Source organism: Nipponia nippon, unplaced genomic scaffold, assembly GCF_047370975.1.
Source record: "Nipponia nippon isolate SJK-2023a ecotype South Korea unplaced genomic scaffold, ASM4737097v1 scaffold_3, whole genome shotgun sequence".
NCBI classification, from domain to species: Eukaryota; Metazoa; Chordata; class Aves; order Pelecaniformes; family Threskiornithidae; genus Nipponia; species Nipponia nippon.
The window spans coordinates 109,384,612-109,403,618 of record NW_028262347.1 but is presented as its reverse complement, the minus strand read 5'-3'; the positions used below and the strand labels follow the sequence as shown (position 1 = coordinate 109,403,618).

Below are 19,007 nucleotides of genomic sequence, written 5' to 3'. Positions count from 1 at the left end.
TCATTGCTCAACAAAGCTGTTTCCTGGATGCATCAGGAGTTATATCTGCATCTGTTAATGAGGGCTCCAGTCCTGCAAAGTGATTCATTAGACCACAGCTACTCAGGTTCATGCAGGTTCACTTTGTTTAAAACTGCATGGCCACAGAGTAAAATTGGGGTTTGCTAACAATTCATGCTGGCATAGTAGGGCTAACAAAGCTGTCAAATACAGACTGATTCCTGTCCCATTCATGCATTATAAATGAATTGCTAAAGGTGCTGTAATCTCCATTGCTGGATGAGAGGGAGTGAAGTTAAAACTAAGGATGAATGTATGGGCTTCTTGTGCCTGTTGCAAGTAAAACTGTTCAGCAGCAGTGGAAAAAGATATGAGAAATATTTTCAGACATTAGTGGTAACCAAATCAAAACACAAGTGAAAAAAGCAAGGGGAACAATGGATGATCTTTGGTGATGGTCTGCGACACAAAATTTTAAAAAAAGCAACATGATTAAAAAGGAAAGCATTTTCTAGTATGTTCTCCAAACTATGTATTCTCTTTAACACATCTTTAAAGATTGTTTTGCACTGCAGAGAACATGGCAGTATATGTGTGATACAGTGAGCAACATCCATTTTTTATAGCGTTGTAGAGAAAATGAGACAGGACTCGCACACCAGTAGTGCCCTTCCTACATCTTTCATGTGTTCTTTAATTGAATTGTTCAGTAACATTGTCAACATGATAAATCTGTAATAAGGTATGCTTGAAACAGAATTAATTATGACAATACCAAAAAAATAATAATTCAAGAACCTATATTTTGCTATCATTAACAGCAATATTTGAGTAACTACAAGATGCTGTTCTCCTATGTACAAGCTACTGTGTATATTAACTTGTAAGTAATTAAATCAATAGCCCATTTTTTTATTCCAAGCTCCTTGCCTAGTATACAAGAAGTCTATACTATTCCAGGAATGAAAAGTTCCTTCTCTGTTACAGGGTGTCTGATTTAGAAAGCACACCCTTAGCAGACCCACCTTAACAATATATGACAGTAACAAGATGGCTAAGGTACACACTTCCACTCAGAAAATCCCAGGTTCTGTGTACACCACTTAAAGTGTGATTCCCTAACTGGATCTACTGGTTTGTATGGAGGTATCTGGAAATCCAAAATTCCAAAATCCTGATTCTCTTATTGTGTCTGTTTTTTATCTTTGGCAAGAACCTTAGATTTTGCACCTCGCTTTATCATTCAGATATCAACCAGAACACTTGAGCAAGCCTGATGCCATCTACTTGACAGGAGTGGTGGGTTTACCCTCACGTATTAATAATTTATAAAAAGCAAATACAAGTTTACCACTAATACACCTCTGCATAGAGACACTATGTACATGTGTAGATCTCTTGTGATGTATATGCAGCGTTTCCATGTGTCTACCCAATGTTAGATGGATATTTAAATGCAGGTCTGTTTTTGTTATGAGATCTGGTAGATCACTTTGCAGAAAATTCCTTCTAGTTTGGCAGATAAAGAAGGCGGCAGCTGTCTGTGGTGTCTTCATAGAATCATCTAGGTTGGAAAGGACCTTTAAGATTGAGTCCAACCGTTAACCTAACACTGCCAAGTCCACCACTAAACTGTGTCCCTAAGCACCACATCTACACGTCTCTTAAATACCTCCAGGGATGGGGACTCAACCACTTCCCTGGACAGCCTGTTCCAATGCTTAATAACCCTTTTGGTGAAGAAATTTTTCCTAATATCCAATCTAAACCTCCCCTGGCACAATTTGAGGCCATTTCCTCTTGTCCTATCACTTCCATGTTAATTTAGTCAGCTTTCCCCCACCGCACATTGAGAGAGGTACAATTTTCTGTTTTACCTTTGCACGGTCTGAAAAACTGTCCTCTGTCCCTGGACGTTGCTGCGCAAAGCACATGAGAGTGCCTGTGAAGGCTGAGAGGACAGCCTGAGTGGAGCCAACTCTATGCCTACCAGCAGTCCCTCATGTTTCTCAGACAAGCCCCCCTTCTTGCCATAAAACTCCTCCAGCATGCCCCAAACCTCTGCCATGGCACTGACACCTTAAGCATATGCAGCACAGGCTTTTTATATTAGGGAGATATGCCAAAATTCAGAGAGGCAATGCCCTTCTGGGGCAGGCAGCGTGCTGGCAGGCCTCGCTGGCAGGTACGTTTCCTGGAAAGCACCGCATGCAGCCAGCATGCTGCACGTTTATCACAGGATATAACCACCGACACACCAGATGTGCCTCTGTTTCCTGTGTGGTTTCAGCGAGGACACTCAACTTTTTAATGTTTCCAAAGAAAGAATGTTGTCAAAAGTTGGGGAAATGCTGCAGAAAATATTATCCTGAAAATATTAATAAATGTGTTTTGAATACACTCACCACTTAACTAACAAAACGTCTTAGGTGGCCTTCCTGCACAACACATCCCTCTTGTGAAATGCAAATTACATTTCATTTGAAAGTGAATCAGATGGATTTATCTATACTAAGGTGTTTTTGAAGTCTAAAATGTTCAAAGTTGAGTCATGCAGGCACTGTAGCCACATAATCTGTGATAAGTTGGCCACAACACCTTAAATCAATTTTGCCTGGTTTCAGGCCAGAAATAGAGTAATCAACATTTATATGGTCCTTTCTTTGAATATTTCTTGTCTTTGAGTGGCTAAAATACAACCACTTTTATAGCAATATTATATTCTGTTTTATAAACATACTGAGTATCAAACTGATCTTTTATAGGAAACAAAATTACATGCATTTTATAAAAACTTAAAACTAATAGCTCTTCCTTTACACATCTGTAGAATTTAAAAATGCAAAAGGGTGGTATATTAGATCTGAAGTGTACCGTGCAGTTTCATTTTTTAATCAATAGTACTATACTTGTGATAGTTATTCAATATGCAAGTCACATCTGAATGATGCTAATCTAGTCCTAATGTGCAAATCAGCATTTAGCCACAGCTGCGTTGCACAGAGTATATTATATTCTCTCTTGCTTTTTAATGTCTGAACTTGCTACACTGTACTCTGCTTTTCAGTTCCCTCTAAAAGTAGGTTGCTTGTTTGATTTTTTTTTTTAATTTTGTTTTGAATTCCCAGTGACAGATTGAAAAAGATATAAAAGACAGTGAATTTTGACTTGAACTTCAGAACCTAACAAAAGTAGACTTTCTTATTGGATTTGTATATAGAAATTTACTAAAAGAAATCTCAAACATAGCAAAATGGTCAGACATTGATCCTGAACAATGTCTTTTGTGTATTTCTCCTCTTTCTTGCTATTTCTAAATGTGTTTTGAATCGCATGGCTAGAATATGAGTGCCTTGGAGAAAACCAGACCCATTTTCTTCACCAATACGCTACTGGGGATTTTTGAATAGTATTCGAGAATGGAACCTGTGTCTTCCTGTGGGAGATTCGTGCCTCCATGCCAGTGCAAAACACTGCCAGAGCTTGCCAGGTTCAACCCACAGGCTGTACTTTGACATCCATTTATGTCAGCACTGCTACTGAGAAAAAGCAGCTATCGTCTCACTTGGATGCTCCTTCCCACCCCTGCAATGCAGAAGCAGCAGACAGGAAAGGACAGGAACCACATCTGCTTTCTCTAGTGACCATAACGACCGAACACACCACACCTAGAGCTTTTCTGTTGCTATGTGAATGTTGCAGAGTCCCACAAGACCTCAATCACTTCCCTAGTTTCAGCTAAGAGAGTGTTTTCAAATACCGCAAGTGGTATTTTAGCAGCATGGGGTAAGGGAATAGGTGGAAGAACAGATCAAAATTGATTTTGGCTGCTTGGATATGTTAGGAAAGAGCTAACCAGCATCAGGTTCTGTTCAATTGGATCTGACATCCATCCCTATATACTTAGTTTTACAAATAAAATTTGGACTATGAATGCCTTGAGTTTCCGGGGTGGGGGGAGGAATGTTTTCTAGGTCCTGCATAAAAAACAGAAATAAGAAGCTTGCTAAGTACTTCTTTATGACCTAATTCCTCTGGGAAAGGGCCAAAAAACTCTCGCAGTGTTTTCCCCAGGTATCAAGCAAGCATAGAAAGCCTGCATATGGGTGAGGTCCAGAGAAACACGATGCAAGTTGCAGGTACTGTTGAGTCACACTCTTGGGCTGGCTGTTGACAGCTAAATGCCACAATTCCATAGCCAGGGTTTAATAGTATATTGCTTACCTCAGAAAGCCATTAAAAAAAAGCTTTTTTACAATCACACAAAACCTCAATAGTAACATTTTGGGGTACCCAAGTGTTTTGTGTCAGTGAAAGTGATGTAGGCGTTGTTTGTCCTGCCTTTGGCAAGCACACAAGGTCCCCATGGCAAAAACCAACAATTGCTCACCACAGAAAAGTGATGTTACAAAAATACATATTTTCAGCTGCAAAACATGATTAGGCCATGTGACTGCATTAATTTTATTGCCTTTTTGCACTATTTCTCTTCCTCTGACATTCCTTTCTCCCATTCACCTTTACCTGCCATCTGACACACACATCCCCACCTCCTTTCCCCAATACACTTTGCAGAAGCTGAGTCCCTCTGTCTTCCCCGCTCTACACATCCTTGCCTTTGGTGCCTTCCAGCACCTAGCGCTTCACTTCTGCTTGGCTTTTAGCCAGGCTCCTCCTTCCATTCTCTCCTCAATTAGGTTCTATTGTTTGTGAAGGGAAATTTCTGCTGGTGACATTTCTCATTGACTTGCAGTCCTACGGGCTTTCCTCATTTCCATCCTTCTCAGCTGTAGAGGTTCCCTCTCAGAGGCAGTTGAGCTGCCTCAGAGATGAAAGGTATTTTTTCAGAAACACCTTCATTTCCAGGTATTTCTGCAGGCTCAGGGTTCACCTTCTCAATGAAGAGCCTAGGTAGTGGTAGGAGCCAGGCACCTTAAGAGCTTGAACTCTTTTGTGCAAAGACAAGAGATCTTGGCACCTATCCCTATAGCAAGTGCTTTACAGACTTTGAAAACACTGTTAAAATAAAGCTGTTTAAAGTTTCTCAGGGCAGGTGGAAACTGAAAATAATTTTCTCCTGAAGGGAGATGGATGCAAAGCATTAAAATGGAGGGCAGAAAATGTAACAAAGAGCAGATAAGCACAATCTTTGTCCCTTAGCAGTTCCTGCAGAGCAATGCAGGGAGCTGCCAGTGAAGGGACAGTTACTGACAGCTTCCTGGGTCACCCTGAACATCATCGGCTGTCAAGGAGGGAGGGGTTTGGTTCTGTTTCTTGCTGTTTCTAACCAAATAGGAAACTGATTCTAAAAGCAGAATCACAGGTACTTACAGTCATTTCAAAAAGAGGAAAATGATAAGAACACACCAGAGAAAGGAGGCAAATGTTGTTAAACATATAAAGTAACTAGAATCAAAGAGTGACCTTAAAGAGACAAAGGCTAAAAAGGAGATATTTTACAGCTTAGCGCATCTGCTGCTTATCAATCATCTTCAATTAAGAAGTAAGGTACAAGGGTATTACATATTCATCTATCATCTTCAACAAAGCATAAGGCATCTGTAAAGTAAAAGCAAAAATTGAATATTTATCCTTATTCTTCAAAAACAAAACAAAAGGTTAATATGAAGATAGGTTACTTAATGTAGATATAATTTCCAAAGTCTAGGGTACCGCGAAGTTATGCATCATCTGGCACATAAGAACACAAGTGATTTTAGCTGTCAATTTATTAATTTCAAAATATATTAATATTAGTAAACTCTCAAAAGAAAATATTAGACTAAGATACAAAGTCAAACATCATTATCACCACATTCCCTTGAACATTAGCTTAGAAACTGAATTTGTATCCAATCATTTGGAATTATTTTCCTGCTAAGTACTTTCAAATATCTCAAAAGCAATTTAATAAAACTGTCTAAAGCCATGATCTAGCAACATAAGAAGTAGTAAGAAATCTTGAGCTAGTGTAAAAGTATTCACTGCAGGAGTGGCCCCTTAATTTTTTCTGTGACAGAAGAACATTTCTATTCATATTGCACATGCTGCTGCCAGAAATGATTTGAACATAAATTTGTTCGGTTTATGCAGCAGCTGCGAATGATGGGAAGTGATTGTCTGCTTTCCAGTCTTTAAGCTCTGGCACACAACAATCCAATCAAATTCTAAATGTCAAATTATTCATAATTACATTAAATATGGATTAAAGGAATATCTTCTGATGCAGAATTCTTTGTTCTTAAAGTTTACTGATAATTTTAAATGTTATTAAAAATATCCTTCAAGTTTTGTGGACCTTTCAAATTCAAGGAACTTAAAAAGAATGTGAGAAGTTGTGGAAATTTTTAAGCCATTGTGTCATAGTTTCTAACACTGACGTTGTAAGCCCTGAGCTGAAAAATAGAAAAACTCCACACAGTCTCAAGCTTTCCAGTTTTGAACTTCCTCCTGTTTCTGCTTTATTCAAACATCCTGGTTATATAAGTGCACCCCCTCCGAGATCATTTTAGGAAATTGTCTTTAGAGACAATTAGTGATTTGAAGAATCTTCATTTTGGGTGCTTTTGTACTCTTCCTTCCTGAAAATCGGGAGCTTTTACAATGCATGCAAGTTGGAACTTCACAACACTAATGCCTAAAATCATTAGTCATTTTTAAAAATCTAGCCAGAAACTATAATCACTCTCCCATTGTTAAATACCAGCTGCTAACCATTTCAGAAATCTTCTAGAGTCCCTAAAATGTCACAATTTAGTCCTTCTGCTTTCATATTAGCTCTTTCCAATACAGGGCTAGAAATTCCTAATTCTCCACTCTTTATTTTATGCCTGAAGAGGTAGGTCAATGTGGGAAGATGATACTAAAATGGCAAGTTCATATTTTCATTGTTTATCTTCTGTAGAAGACTGATCTTACACAAAAACAAAAAACAAAAAACAAAAAACCAACAAAAAAACCAAAAACCAAAAAACAACCACCCAGAGAAAAACATCAGTAGTCAAAGGCGTATTGCAAATTACATAAAGATTATTTAATGAAGTAATTATAAGTTTCAGTGAGCAAGCCCCACAGGAAGTCAGCAAAATATCTCAAGCAGAGAACACAGCAGGTTTTCTCTTCTCCCAATGCATACTTTTCTTATTAAAAGCACTTATACATACCTATGCATATATGAGCAGACCAAATTTGTCATTACATACTGATAGCTGCAGCTCTAGCAATGCAAAGCTACCAAACTAGACAATTATAGGCAGTTTTGTCTATGTTTATCTGAATGTCACTCAAGACAGAGAGCAGTTGGAAAGCATTAGCTGACTGTGGCTTGTAGAAGCATTTGAGGAAATTATACTTCATGCTTTTCTGTTAACGAAGAACTAAACTGGAACAATATCAGTGCGAATTTCCCAGAGGTACAGATTTAGACAAGGCCACATGTATAAGATGGGTACTCTACCCTTCTGGCAGAGTGGAAGAAATTAAAGCTCAGGAATGCAAGTTTTGCAGGAGCACTTGGCTTTTAAAAGTTAAAAGACTTAAAAAAAAAAAAAAAAAAAAAAAGAGAAAGACCTGAACTAACTGGTGGAAACATTAATTAATTTGCACGTAGCATTTCCTTCTGGAAATTTTGTTTCCTGTCAACCCCAAATGACTGAAAGAGGTTAGAGAATTAAAAAAAGAAAAAAAAAAGTCTTTTGTTCCTACTGTACATCCACAGCAGTTGTTATGTGTACAAACAATTTTATCAACAACAGAGCTTATGCTGGTTCTGTGAAAGGGTGTGTTACATCAAAAATTGCAGGTACTAGAAAGCAAAGCTGAAAATAAATCAGGAGGTAACAGATGTGTCCATAACAAGGGAAAGCCTAAGCCCATTTGATTTTTCTGGTCTCACATCTATATGACATCTCACATACATCTTTAATACAGTGAGGGAAACAGTAAAAATCTTATTTTCATTTTTGGGTTCAATTTCTTTCTCAGGAATCTTCTTTACTATTAGAAATTTTAATTTATAAGAAAATTTACTCTTACAACATCAATTTATAATGGCTGTAGAGTTTCCCTAGACAGTACCTTTTTTTAAGAATAAAAATAAATACTGGAAATCTAGTAATCAGGTAACAGAAGAATAGCAGTGAGGACATTAGGTTATACATGTATGGACCTCACCAATCAGACTAAACTCATAACTCTATCGTTCCTTAACATCATGAAAATGAAAAAAAAAAAAGTTGACAAGAAAGTCAAAGTAGGTGAAATCTCAATCTAATTAAACCAGGCGTTCACAAGGATAATGCACTCGCACTGATTTAACTGTCTTGTTGTTGAGGGGGACCATGGTGCTCTTAGCCTGGAAGATATTTCTGAAGGTTTCTGGGAAAATACTTCTTTCTGCATCAAAGACTAAAACCAGCTGAATATTATGGATTCTCATGAGAAAGCATGAACAAGGTTAAAAGTCAGTGTTGTAAAGGAGTTTTTCTAAGATAGGGACAACTCTTAGGGCTCTGTTCGTTTGGAAAGGTGAATATACACAATTCCACTAAAAACAAGGAAATCCTGTGAGAACCAGACATAGCAGGGAGAAAGGGCTCCTTGGGAACAGACCAGTGAGAGCCTGAAGATGCAAGTTGTTTATTTCCACCGGGTTCAGGAAGGTAAGACTGCATCGATTTTCTGTGTAAATACAGGATTGCAGCAAATAACATATCTGGCTTTAATTATTAACATAAGTGTCTATTCCAAATAGAGGGAACCTGGAAAGGCCCCAAATATTAACATGCTACTTGGGCCAATGGGTGATGTTAGTGCCAAAATGAGATAAAAAATTTCCAAGGAGCTACATTTTGAGATGCTGTCCCTGTTGAATCAAAGCAGAATTAATTGGAGTGCTGATTGCAGAAATGAAAGATGGCTAGAAATAATTTTTAATAAATAAATTAATTAAAGCAACTTGAATTTCCCAAAAGAGCGGAGAAAGAAGCACATTTTTGTTGAAATACCTTCTCTCTGGATACTGTCTGCTACTATAAAGCTACTAAATGTATAGTGACATAAACTAAAGCAAAAAAGTACACTGTTATTCCCAACAAGACATCCACAGGGGTGTTACATGAGGATGATTATGCCAGCACGGTTCTGCTGGTAAATTTCTCACATAGACGCGCGTTTGTAGCCTAAGAACTAGATGTAACCCACAATAACCTGAGCAAATTTTGCTAATGCTGACTGAGCTGTTATGGCTGTATTAAAATGCTTAACATAGCTAAAATGAAAATCCATGAACTCTGCAATGCAAATTTATAAAAAAAAAAGAAACACAGAGGCAGATAAAGACCAAGTTACCAAGTGTCAGGGGGTTTCCCTTAGTAAAATGAAGCCATCCTGTTTTCTTTTACATCATGCCATCTGCTCTGAATAAGCATGATGCTAGGGGTGGGGGGAAGCAAACAAAACAGGAAAAGCAAACCTGTAGATTGCTACAAATGTAGTCACTGCTAAATTTCAATGTAGTACTGTCTTTAATTTAAAAAAGATCAGCAGATGGCTTGCACAACCGGTCAGTTATCAACATACTGTTAAGAGCCAATGAAAGCTTGCAGCCATTCCTAGAATGGCTCAGAGGACACTATTAAAGTATTTATCAGTCTTTCCATATTTAAAAACTCCTGGAATTTGCCCACATTAAAAAAAAAAAAAAAAAAAAAAGAAAACATACAAATACAATTGCAGAGATCTTTCTTTAGTAAGTGTTCCCAGTGCCAATTATGTGCATAAGCACAGACTTTAGCATTAGGGAATCTGGCTTGAAGATTGGGTTGCATTGCTGAAAAACCACATCACACACTGGCACTCAGAAAGAGGCATGCTGGAAAGAAATTAGAATTCCCAGAGGCCTTACAAAACCAGTGCTTAGAAGAATAAGAATTTCAATCATTTCATATATTTAAGGCCTCTGGAATACTGAAGGGCAAAATCTATGCAAAACTCACATTACTGTATCAAATCCAGAAGTACAGCTTCTACTTGTAGGCTTTTGGTTTTCTGTAGGTACTATTACCTGTACTATTTGAGTTTGCATTAGTAAACAAATAGGCACAAAATTCCCATGAAGGATAGTTTAAATTGCTAATTAATCTTTTTGAGACCTGATGTAGAATGATTTTTTTTTTGTTTCTGTAGTTTTTCCCCTCCACTGTTGCTGTGTAGCTGGGCATTTTGACTTAAGAGTTTAACTATTTTTCCCATTGCTACTTGAATGCAATCTAAATTTTTGAAAGGTCTTATTGTCTGTATCCGTTGCAACATAGTCCTTGAAAAGCAAAAGATTAAGAACTATTAAAAATACCCAAGGCCTTACAAATGCCCCAAGTTGATTTGTCATGGTATGACTCTGATAGAGCAAAAACTTGATTTTCCATTAAACTAAAACAAGATCTGATCACCATAATACAAGTAGGCAGAGTGCTTAACCATCTGAATGTAGGATAAGATAGAAATAAATAATTATACAGGTTGTACAAATTTTTTGATAAAAAAGTATGCAAACTCTAGATTACAAATGTATGTTTCATATATATAGCTGACAACCTATTTAACCCACTCAGAACTGCCCAAGGAAAATGTTGACATTTGCCCTGAATTTCTAGTTTCCTGTGAAGGGGGAAATGCAACACTTCATTTGTACATTAGATTTATATACTAAAGGACCCAGACAAAAGCAGATTAGAGAAATGTCTATACATGCCAGCATCACATTGCAAGTGAAGGAGGCTCTTCACTGGAACAAACAAAAAAAACCTCAAAAACCCAACCTCTTACTTGAATGCTTTTGATTCAGGTGGTTCACAGAGTATCTGAAATGCATCTGTACAAGCACAGCACTGAATTTTAAAGAGGCAATAGGAAGAAAAGCAAATAAAATCTGTAAGAATGAGGGTATTGTCCCCAAATCCTTAGGTTACATTTGGTCATAGCCTATAGACTCCCCCAACAGAAAGTCCTCTACCAACAAATTTTCAGTCTTTTTTAGAACTGTGCCATGCACTGTTTATGGTGTTATTTCTTCCTTTTCCCTGTCCAGTTAAGTATTATTGAACTTTACAGTGTAGCACTACATTTTCTGTTGGGTCTTAAGGATTTTGTGACTGTGCTCATGAATAAATTCAGGAACGTAAGAAACTGAGGAACTCAACCATTAGGTCATAGGAGATTTTTTCATGTTTTCCTATGTTTTTCATCATAACCCAAAGCACCACTTTGGTTCCAAATGGGAGAAATATCCATTTGGGCAGCACAGATAAAATGGGTATAATCTGACATTTGCAAACAATGGTTGGATTTCCACAATGTAACATGAAATATAGTTCCAAGGCCAAGAATTTCTTGAATATGATTTTGCCTTTGTTGAGCTTCAGTTTGAAGTAACTCATATTCATGAAATATTGGATATGAATTTTAATCAGCTAAAGCCAAACAGAACCACTTTTGTCATGCTAAATCATACCCAGATCCACAGGTACTCCACATAAGCATGGCCATCAGTCAGAAGGTCAACAACTATCCCAACATCCATCATCTGAACGTGTGCATGCTCACATTCACATCTGAATGAGCTGCAGCTTCTCTCTCTCACATACAGTAATAGTGGGAAGCAGTATTCATTTTACAAACATGTAAGAATGGGAAGTGCCAGGGTCTTTTACTTGGCAAGTGGTGCAATACAAGAAAATGAGGAAAAACAAATACTACTTTAATTACTTTAGATAGCATCTAGTCATATTCTGCAAGTATATTACATGGCTGGGTGACTGCAGTCACATTTAAAAAAAAAAGTAGGGTTGAAGAGCACTACAGGAAAAGAATATGGACTTTTTTTACTTAATGCTTTATTCTTCTGGAGTAAAAATACAATACTTTTGTTTAGATTTATGTAGGAGGTGCACACCATTATGGATTATTTCATTAATTTATAAGGAGAAATTTCTCAATTGATTTTGTTTTTCTAAGTCTGCATGTCTGAAGTTTAAAACCTGTTCTTCCCTCCTCTCCAATACTGAGAAAAATAAGTGAATATAAAATAAAGATTTAGAAACACCACCCATTCTGTGGCCATCTTAATTTATTAAGGAGATGAGTTTTTACATTTTTACATTTCAGTCGCAGCAGAAATAGCTACAAGTATCCTATAATTGAAGTGATCTGATCATTGCTAGTAGCTTTAGTCACTAAAGTGAATTTGGAAAGCCATGCTGAAAAATAATACTTGCAATATTTATTGAAATATGAAGGAAATTCATGTAATCAAAATTGATTGGTTTTATCCAATACAGTTATTTTATTTTGCCTGTGGTCACTTAAAAAAGGACTGGATTCATATTGATATGGGACTCATTACAAACCTTTTAACACAGTGGTGGATTAACTTCTAATATACATACAAAATTTGTCAACGTTTCATATTTAATTAATTGATCCATATTGAAATTCAAATGTTTTTCTCTTTTTGTGTTCTTTTCCTGTTTTACAAGTGTATATGCCCAGTCATAAGGATGGCTGTTATATAATGTATGATCCTTGTCCATTATTCCAGTTGACTTTCATGAATCCATCAAATCATTTAGAGAGCAGCATATGGTTTTTATTGCTGCTCAATGTTCATTCAATTTCTAGTTTGCTTCTGCATGTAGACAATAGTACATGACAGTCACTCTGCACTATAAATTGGTTTTAAACCTTGATTAAAGCATTTTTAAATGGCACATAAGCAAAAAAGGAAATATTCACTGTAAGTTAAATTTCAGTATTAGTCAATGGTTGGGGGTGAGAAAGGCAGAGAAAAAGTCAACCAGCAGTGACTTTTTCCTATAAAGAAACTAATCCCGCACACAAGGCAACTGGGGTTGGGAGACTAATTCAAAATTAACATATTAGTCTCTTTTGTACTAGCATAAATATCATTGGCTTTCAGATACCATCATAATGACAGATTAATATCAGAACTGGCTGCAAATACGTGTATTGTATCTCTGGAATGAGCTTATTTTTGAAGCCATGTGAATCTTCAGAAATTACTAGGATGTGAAAGGACATTTGCATGTACAGTTTTGACCTCTTCTCTTGCTCTTTGCCCATTAATGTGTCTCAGCTGGTTTGTCTTTTAACATTCCAAAACTTTCAGTAGCTTCCAAAGCTCAACTTTTCTCAAAGAAAACATGCTGCTTTTCCTTTCTCCTCCCACTCTAAGCTCTGCACAAGCTTGCTGATAGATTTTAAAATACACTGCTGCAAAACAGTGGTGTTCCCCAGGGCTCAGTGTTGGGGCCAGTCCTGTTTAATATCTTTATCAATGATCTGGACGAGAGGATCGAGTGCACCCTCAGTAAGTTTGCAGACAACACCAAGTTGGGTGGAAGTGTCGATCTGCTGGAGGGTAGGAAGGCCCTACAGAGGGACCTGGACAGGCTGGATTGTTGGGCCAGGGCCAACTGCATGAGATTCAACAAGGCTAAGTGCCGGGTCCTGCACTTGGGTCACAACAACCCCATGCAACGCTACAGGCTGGGGGAGGAGTGGCTGGAGAGCTGTCTGGCGGAAAAGGGCCTGGGGATGTTGGTTGACAGCCGTCTGAACATGACCCAGCAGTGTGCTCAGGTGGCCAAGAGGGCCAATAGCATCCTGGCTTGTATCAGGAATAGTGTGGCCAGCAGGACCAGGGAGGTGATAGTGCCCCTGTACTCGGCACTGGTGAGGCCGCACCTCAAGTACTGTGTTCAGTTTTGGGCCCCTCACTACAAGGACATAGAGGTGCTGAAGCATGTCCAAAGAAGGGCAACAAAGCTGGTGAAGGGTCTAGAGCACAAGTCTTATGAGGAGCAGCTGAGGGAACTGGGGTTGTTTAGCCTGGAGAAGAGGAGGCTGAGGGGAGACCTTATTGCTCTCTACGACTACCTGAAAGGAAGGTGTAGCAAGGTGAGGGTCAGTCTCTTCTCCCTAGTAACAAGCAATAGGACTAGAGGAAACGGCCTCAAGCTGCGCCAGGGGAAGTTTAGGTTGGATATTAGGAAAAACTTCTTCACCGAAAGGGTAGTCAGGCATTGGAACAGGCTGCCCAGGGCAGTGGTGGAGTCTCCATCCCTGGAGGTATTTAAAAGACGGGTAGAGGTGGTGCTTGAGGACATGGTTTAGTGGTGGACTTGGCAGTGATAGGTTAACGGTTGGACTCGATGATCTTAAGGGTCTTTTCCAACCTTAACGATTCTATGATTCTATGAAAATGGACTGAAATTCAAATGTTAATGTCTCATGAACTGCCAGGAAAGGAAACAGCGTCTGTATCTCAGTGGAAACTTGGGATTTCTTGTAAGTGTCTAATCTTGGTTGTTAACAACATGTTGGGTCATTGACTTGTAAAATGTTGAAACATATTTTTAGCTATTTTAAACATATATCCTGCTATTTCTTTCACTGCAAGAACCACACTTGCTAACTAATTTAAATTTTAAAAATTAGTAGAAACAGGTTTTTTCTAAAAGAGATTCATGTATGCTTATGGAACAGTAATTTCAATGACATTTGGCATCATTTTGATAACCCACTTTTTAATTGCCTTGTTCACAAATAACTTGGGTCACTTCAAGAAAGAGCCAAAAGAAAGTTTGTTTCATATGCATTCCCAAACAGTATCTAATGGTATAAAATCAATGCAGAACATACTAAAAGCAGGATTATACAGTCTGAATACTTAAAAGCTTTGAGAACTTCAGATGTAGATATGGGCTTTATTGGCTAACATCAAGTGTCAAAGAGAAAAAGACTGATATTCACATTTTTGAAGATTCACAGCACTAACAGGGAAAAGACTAAGGTACACACTGGGTACTCCAGGATCCAGCATGAAATCCAAATAAATGTTTGTGTATAGAGACCAAGCAGCAATACAGAAGTAGAAAACACACAAATGCTATATCGTTTATGTACCAATATTCTGCAGAGAAATATATATATGCACACAGACATCAGCAACTTTGTTTAATCTAACATAATGAGTCCTGTATCCAAAACTAGATCTCCTTTTTCCTACTGAAATGCAACTAATAGTTTAACATTTACTAGATAGATACACATCACTTGACAAATGGGTCATTATACTGTTAAGTTTCCATATAGGAGCAAAGGAGATGAGAAACTTTCAAAGTACTTTTCCTTTGCTTCTTTCTAACTGGCATTATCTGTTCAGCTCATGATAGCTAAAGTAAACGAAAATCAAACCTCTCAAATTAAGTTACTCTTTACCTGTGTAGCTGTCCTCACAATAATCTATCATCCAGAAGCATCATTAACAGACATGTTGCACTGACAGAAGACATTGTTTATTGCACTGGACCAGAAAAGATTTTAATTAAACCATTTAAGCACACTAACAAATCTAAGGGCATCCCAGAAAGCCAGGAGATGTTGGGGAGGGAACGTTATGTTTACAGGCTGTCTTTCAAATTTCCAAATGGGGAAAAATAAAGCAGATGTTTAAATCAAATGTCTTTAACCTCTTTGTAGCCAAGTACTTACCAAGAAAATTTCTAAAGCTCTGTGTGTCACTGGTTAGGATTGATTAATACTGTACTAGTCTTTGGCTTTGCCCCTTCAAGAGGTGACTCTCACAATGTGGGGCTGCCCTGGCCATACACCACTAAGCAGCACTCTGCACAGCATCATGGAGCAGGAGAGAGGTTGCCGCTCCATGCTATACGTGTCTTCCACCCCATCTTAGAAGTCCCTTAGAAGTGCCACAGGCTGCATGCAGTATTGACAGCTGGTCTCTTCAACACAAAACAGTCGTGGAGGCTGAGTTCTTACACCAACTTAGATTTAGCATGTATGTTTTACAGTAGGGGATCTTCATTGTATTGAATCTTGATAATACTGCTGCTCTACCTAAATTACCACAACTGTATATGGCATTCCTTCTCCTACTTGCAATGAACTGCCATCACCTTAAAGTCTATCTTTTTGCAAAGTTATTTCAGCCATTGATATGCAGCAGTCATGATCTTGCTGATGGACTCAGTGATTACCCAGTATTAGTGATGTTGCTTATTGTGGCTGAGGTAACATTATTCAAACAAATCAACTGCTCATTTTCAGGAAGCCTACAGATATACATACACAACATTTTGATGACTGTATGAATTAAAGAGTATCTATAGCTATAACCATTGTGATTATTAAAATGAAGCTGAACAGTGGAACAAAAGCACTACCTCAAGAATATAAAGCAGTACCAAAGAAGGTACAGCAAATCTATCCCACTATTCAGAGGGTACTTTCAAAGTTAAGTAGCTCAATAGATTTCTGGGTGGGCATATAAAATTGTTTCTTCAATCTAAATGTGCAAGGAGCTTACGCTGTTGTTTATGTCCAAACAGAAGGTGGCCAGCCATCAGAGCATTTGGAGCTGCCAGGCATGTATAAAGTCACATTCAGTTTCTGATTCAGCAAGGGCATTTATGCTTATCATTAAGATTAGCTACTTCTTGTTCCCTTGATGAAGTTTAATGTGCTTACAATTATGCATATGATCTTTCTTAATCTTTCAAGAATACTCTCACATATAGATTTTGCTTTTAAGACTGCTATTGCAGTTTTAAGATCGCTGACCGCTTCTGCCATAGTATTTGCTCTGAGAGGTGAGATGATTCTCACACCCTTTCTGTACAGCCTTTTCAGGCTCAGCTATTTCCCAGCACTTCTTGTTACAATTATTGTTTTTGTCCAGATGCAGGAAAGTGGAAGGCAGCTGCTTCTGCAGGCTGTGTCAGCAGGGAGCACTTCTGCACAGTTCCCAGGCCCTTGGCCAGCAGGGGAGAGCTGAAGGCCCAAAGTCCCCCGCTTTCTGGGATTCTGCAAGATTGATCCCATTGCTCCCAACAGCCTGGGAGACCTGTGGAGCCTCTCTATTCAGTTATTTGTCCTGTATAGCAGCATTTAAGTAGGATTATGACTTAACTTTCCCCAAGTAACAAGGGTCCTCGCCAATCTCACCTATCAGTGACCTGAGAATTGATTCCTGCTGTGCTATTTCCTGTTGTCATTTTCAGCCTCCCTCCTGAGAGCAGGATGAACACTCTTAATACCAGAAAACAGAGAGAACTTTTGTTTTCCCATGTAGTGCACAGAGCGTCTTCCACCGAGACAGCCTCTGCTGCTGTTCTAAGACAGTACTCTTCCTACTAAGTCAATATTCAAATTCTGAAAATACCACCACTACAACCATTTTAGCTCCTGCCTCCCTCAATTTCCTTAGTAAACAAATTAGATTAACTGAAGGGACAGTTTCAAATCTGGTTAAAGGGGCAATGCTCCCCCTTCCACCTTTGCCACGTGTTCCCATTACACGCACACAATTTTGCTAGCACTGGCTCTCACTTGGCCAGAAAGGTGCATCAAGGTTTTAACCAGATGGGAACTTTTTTTATGGTTATTTTTGAGCCAGATCACTTCCCTAATCCAGCTCACAACACAACTGGTGACACCATGGAGGAGGCAGAGGATGCACCGTGCCCAGAGAATACACCTCTCCAGGAGGTTTAAGGCAGCTGTGAGAAACACAGCTTCAGTGGGAGATTTCACACAAACCCAGACCTCACCAACCCTCCTCACCAATGATTTTCTCCCCCCCCCGGCTCCAACCAGAAGCTTCCCTTGGTTCAAGGGAATTCTCATGTTTCCTTTGCAGCTGGTTCAACTCACAAAAGGGTCAGAGAAGCACCAGAGTCAGCACAGGGATGGGAGACCTTCCTCCATGACAGGTGCCTTGTACAGCTTCCCACCAGCCCTGCCTGGTAGCACCTTGCTGGCTGCAGGGAGCGAGCACCAGAAGGGCTCCATGCTAGCTGCATTTTATCAAACACCTCCCCAGAAATAGCATATGAGGTAATTAAAATAAAACTTGCTTAGGTTATCTAAGGGCAAGAGACTCTGTCAGAGGTAGGGAGGATCCTGGAAGAGCCCCCATAGTCCCACCTCAGCAAGAGCCTGGTACACAGGCCATGGTGGAGAGGTCTGCACATTAAGGATACACCAGGTAACAAAACCAGATTGTTTAGGTAGGAAAAGATGACTTAGAAAGAAATTGTACATAACCACGTGGCCAAGGGAGAGTCTTATTTTCACAACAGTGTTGTTTTAATAAGCAAGACACAGAGGGGCACCATTTGACTCAAATCACCTGCATGCAGTTATTGGGAGGGGACTCGGGTAGCTGGAAGCAGCAGCTGGCCTCAGACATGGTTCAGCCCTGTCAAAGGGCAAGATTATTAAAAGAAGCTGACAGTGTAAATCCTGTTAGATGTCACTATTAAACTGAGTCCAAAACTGGTGAACAGCCTAGTGTATTCCTGCCTTGGTCTGAGTCCTGGGGAAAGGTTAATTCCTAAAGCACCAGTTCTGCTTCCAGCAGAGCCCCATGCTGAGGACGTTTCTGCAGCATGTCCTGTTTCCTGGAGATCTCAGGTCACCAGTATCTTGGCTACAGACTAGGAATATTTCCCAGGCCATTAATTCTTAGATGTGGCCAAAAATGGAACTTCTGACACTTAATATTTCCCTTTGTTCTGAATCAGAATGAATAGTTGCAAGTTTCCTGTAAAAGTAAAAAGTTTTGGAACCACTGAAGCAGTATCATTGACATGCCTCATTTGGGCCTTTTGCCTTATATTAAAAAATCAAAATAAATTGATTCAACTTTGCCAAAATGTTTTATACATTCTTAATCATTGCTGAAGTGAAAGGAATCCTGCAAAACAATCTGTTTCAATTGATGAAGCACTTTTAGAGATAAGTGGTTCTGCTAGAAGACTTTCAGCTGGCTCTTCTGAATTCCCTTTTCCCAAAAAAAAAAAAAAAAAAAAAAAAAAAAAATCGGACTTCCTAATCTTGCAGCCCACATCAGCAGCAGGCTCTGCTGGTTTTTGCTAAGGCTAAATTTCTGGTGGTCATAGTTGTTA

General features: G+C 38.8%; 1 protein-coding gene across 3 annotated transcripts in view; it reads left to right on the top strand.

The window, feature by feature from the left end:
• Window positions 1–19,007, top strand: part of BLNK (B cell linker) — a 117,430-nt gene that overhangs the window by 18,039 nt on the left and 80,384 nt on the right. The gene's annotated exons all lie outside the window — the stretch shown is intronic.